The 4,733-nt window shown below is 45.0% G+C and overlaps 1 pseudogene; it reads right to left on the bottom strand.

Moving 5' to 3' along the window:
- Positions 1-3,708: 3,708 nt before the first annotated feature.
- On the bottom strand, positions 3,709-4,507 carry LOC113458519 (annotated as a pseudogene).
- Between the last annotated feature and the right edge of the window lie 226 nt (positions 4,508-4,733).

Here is a 4,733-nt window from a genome sequence, read left to right as displayed (position 1 = left end):
TTTTGGACTTCGGCTTCTGCCCTGGGATTCTTTCAGTGGAAGGGAATGTCCGGTAGCGGCTGTGGGCCCTGCCCTGGAGTTAAAGATCCCACAGTCCTACCCAGGCCTTTCAGTCTGTTAGGGCCCACTGAACAAGGGGCAGCAGCCATGTGTGCAGCCAGTTGGGCCTGTGGGGAATGCATTCTGAGTCCTCTGATAAGGCTGCCTGAGAATACAGTGTGGACATTGGAGCCCGAGCTCTGTAGCCCCTTGCCTATGACAGCTAGTTGTGGAAAATAACTGATATTGAGCGTAGCTAAATTTCATCTTGACTGACAATGGAAGACTGTCATACCTGATCTGTCCAACACAAAGTGCTTTGCAGACTCTCTAGAAGAAACTAATAAAAAAGGCATGACTTGTGTGTTTATAGGGTGTATGGTCTTTCCCCTGTCCCTATCTGTATACCCTGAGCGTCCTCAGGCTCCTCCAAGGAGAAGCCCAGTGGTGGCATAAGTTTTCTTGAGAGTCTAGCATATGTTTGGGGTTTGTAAACAATTCAGCTGACATAAATGCTTGTTCAGAAAAGTGCACATTATGTGCAATTGAAGATTATTTTTGTAATATTAGAAGAATATGCCCTTCTAATAGACTGTACATCCAGAAACAGAATTGACAACATTTCAGCAGATCCAAACAGGTTCCCCTCAAGTCATAACCCATAAGGTAATTGCTAACTTCATATTTATAACAAAGCATCATAGAATTATTATAATCTTTTGACTATAAATTATTTAAAAGCTTTCCCTCCTTTCTCCTATGTCTAGCTTAATTTTACTTCATAATGTTCATAATTCAGTATTATATTGGTAAGAATCATCCCTTTTTTAGTCTGTGTGTCTTTTACATCATGTATCTTTAAAAAATTTATTTATTTTCTTATTTATTATGTACACAGTGTTCTGCCTGCATGTCTGCCTGCAGGCCAGAAGAGGGGACCAGATCTCATTACAGATGGTTGTGAGCCACCATGTGGTTGCTAGGAATTGAATTCTCTTAACCTCTTGAGCCATCTCTCCAGCCCTACATCATAATCTTGTTACCATTCATTTCCCCATCCCTTTGCATCATCCCTCTGGCCCTGCACACAAATAAAACAAAACTAAAGAGAAGTAAAATAAAGGGAAAATTTAAAAATTCATCATGGAAACTGCAAGTGCTCCTTGCAAAGAGTCGTTGGTCTGGTTCGAGGTCTCTGGTTTCTACCACACTATCAATGCTGGGCCCTCGCTAGGACTCTTCTTGGATATCCTGCTGTTGCCCTGTGTTGTGAAATCCTGCAGCTTCGGGTCTGCAGGCCAGCTTCCTTCACATGTTCCAGCAGATCACAGACGGGTGGATGTTTGGGCGGGTCAACTCATAACCTTGGGTCTGGGCCTGGGCAGCTGTAGGTTGATCCACCAGGTGAGGAATGGGGACAGCTCTCCCGTGCTTACAACTTCGGGGCTGGCTCACCCACACCTGCTCTCCCAGTCCTAGGACACAAGGTCAGCTCCCCCACCTGCCTCAGACCTTCATCCCTTGCATTACCAGCGCAAACCTTTCCTTTCGGTGCTAGTCACAGCTCATTGCTCGGGCTCATTCCATTCTTGAGGCCACAGGAGGAGTTTCCAGCTTGAGGCTATTAAATAGGTAAACATTTTCTTTATAAATATACTTAGAAAAATCTAAAACATAAAGATGGCTACTAGATTTCCTTAAAGATCAGAGTGAACAATATCAGCCAGAATTTCTATGAAATCTTACAAAATTTCTCCCCACTGAAGTAACCTTGCCTGACATTCTCGATTTCACATATATGTTGTATGCAATGAATATTAATTTTATATCTTTGTGCAGATATGTACATATTCTAATAAACATTGGGGTAAAGACTCCCAGGAATATATGATGGTCCGTCAGTTATGATGGCTTCCCTCACAATTATTTTTATCTTACAGTGTCAAAAACACACACGTACAACCATTGTGATTTTTACTTTAAGTATCCCAAGATTTTTCTGAGATAACCAACATTATAAAAAGGGCTTTGAGTTAGATGATTTTGCTCAACTGAAAAAATTTAAAGTAAGCCAGGCCAAATTCCTATGCTCCCTATCTGAAACAGAATCTAATTGGTACATCTGTTGTGTATTTCACGAAATATGCAGATATTATACAAAGATGTCAGTAAGTTAAAAAGAGTTCATGGGTAAGAGATGTCCCTAAAGAGGAGTGACACTCTGTCTAAATACTGGAGAGAAAGGAGATCCTAGGAAGGGAAATTTCAGAGAGCAGAACAGACGAGAGAGAGAGGGCTGAAATCTACTTGCTGTCATTATCCAGTACGGTCGGCCAGATGGTGCGCAAAACCTGGAGCTTAAGTGGACTCAGCCCGAACCTACCTTACCCTGGCCACAGGAGCGCCAGGCTCTAGGCAACCACGGAGACCTGAGATGAGCAACAGTTCACTGTCTGGATTGTACCTCCTAGAAGCATCATTGGTGGCCCTGGATGCCACCAGAGACCAAGTTAGAATTGGTGGTCCAGGCTGCTGCACCATGCCACGAAGAAACCTGAGACCCGTGTAGACATAAGCGGTTGGTCGCTGTGGTTGCCTGATGCTTTGGAGCCGTCCTCGGACTTTGCTGCCTCGGGGTGCCATGCTGATGTGACTGACCTGTGTACACCATCAGGCCATGTCTAGGAGGCTCATAGCCCCTGTAGCTGCTGAGAGGCAGAGTGGGCCAGTGTCTACACTGATACAGGTGTCTACTGCCCATGTTACCATGGAAGCCCGTCCCAATGCTGTGGTTTAGGCTTCTGCCTGGAGCAACGTACACAGGCACGCTGGCCCCTCACTTCACCACCCCACCGAACAGTGACAGCAACAGGCAGTAGCATGGGCTCAGGCCACTGCCAGGCTCTGCTCAGTTGGTGACTTCTGGCATGGATGCAGGCAGAGAAAGACTCATCTTTCCTTAAGAGACTGGCCACTAGGAATCTGACCATGTTCCAGAAAACATATGAACAACACAAAATGGACTTTTTTCCCTTGGGGTGGGAAGATCATAGGGAAGAGAAAGCAGACCTGGGAAGACTGGGAGGTCTGTGAACAGGGTACACGATGTGAAATTCACAAATAATCAATTAAAAATAATTTTAAAATATTGTGTATATATAGACACATTGTTTCATTCAGCTAAAAAGGGGATGAAATTACATAATTTGCAGAGACTTGGATACAGCTGGAGATCATCGTGTTAGGCAAAGTAAGTCAGATTCAGAAAGACAAACATCTCCTTTTCTCTCATTTGTGAAATGGAGATTTTAGATGCATGAAATCACACGTATTTGACACACATGACTACACATGTATATGATGTGAAAGTCAAAGTAAAAATAGAAGATCGTGGGAAGGGGAAGGGCAGCAAAAGGGAAGTGAGGGAGTGGGGTGGACGTACTGGCAGGACATGAATAGTCGAAGGAGAGTGGAGCCCAGCACTGGGCGCAGTGAGTATACAGTAACAAAGCTATGCATCTTAAACTCCAAGTGTTCCCATCCCGTTCCTGATCTGAGACCTTGAGAAGCATATCACAATTCCCCTAGTGCAGTTTATCCACAACGAGAGTCATTGAGATAGATAGTTTGGCTCAACGTTGCTCAGCTACCAGGGCTGCAGAGTTCACCTCATACGTGACTAGAAGATTGAGAATATGACAGATCGTGAGTCACTTGGTCTCGGATGTGTTTGGTCTTGACCCCATAGGTGATGGGAGTCACCACTGGTGAAGCCAGAATGCAAGCACTGGCAAGCAGCACATGGGTATCAGTTGCAGTCTGGGGGGTTGAGAAGATCATAGGCCCATGAAAGAGTATGATGACACAGACATGACACAGACCCACAGGATTAAGAGCTTTGTGGCAAGCATCTTGGGAGGGGAGGTAGAAGATAGCACAGAGAATTGGTATGTAAGAAATAAATATTAGCACAACATCTAAAGTGACTGTGGACATCAAAACAAAAAAAAAACCCATGCTAGATATTTACTTGAATGTTGTTACAAGCCAACTTGGACAAGCCAGTGTGTTCAAGAGCTGTGTGTGGAAGACTGCTGGTTCTGGAAAATGTTCATCTTTTCAAAAGCAATATTGTGGGCAAATTTGAGATGAAGGTGGAACTGTTGGTGATGCAGGGATCCAGAGAAGTCTCCCCAGCATGGGACCAGAAAATGGCCAAGGCCTGGGAACCGTGCGGGTGGAAAGGACAATGCCTGCTCCCGCCAGCATGCAGAGGAAGAGGTCCATGGGTCCATGGAGACCAGGCCTGAGAGAACAATGAAGAACAATGCAGGCTGTTCCCAAGCAGGGCTATGACGTGGGAAATGAAGAAGGGGAGGGAGATCCGCGTGTGCTGGTCCTCTAGGCCAGGGATGCCCAGCAGGCAGGAAAGTGTACAGCCGAGACCAGTGTGGTTGACAGTATCCATCGATGCAGATGGCCTTCCACAGAGAACTGAAATCTCATGCTGTGCCCAAAGGTGGTGTCTGTGATAACAGAGTCATATAGTTCTTCCCTGCTGTGCTTCATGGCTGGGGTGCCTGGAACTATATCAGATGAACAGTTGAATAAGATATGAACTGCATCTTTGAAGAGACAGAAATAATACAGCCAGGTCAAGTTTTGCATTGCTAATTGAAATAATATGGTCACTG

This window comes from Microtus ochrogaster, unplaced genomic scaffold (assembly GCF_000317375.1).
Source record: "Microtus ochrogaster isolate Prairie Vole_2 unplaced genomic scaffold, MicOch1.0 UNK41, whole genome shotgun sequence".
In the NCBI taxonomy this organism is placed as follows: domain Eukaryota; kingdom Metazoa; phylum Chordata; class Mammalia; order Rodentia; family Cricetidae; genus Microtus; species Microtus ochrogaster.
Note: the sequence above shows the minus strand (reverse complement) of the source record. Positions and strands in the feature narration are given on the sequence as shown.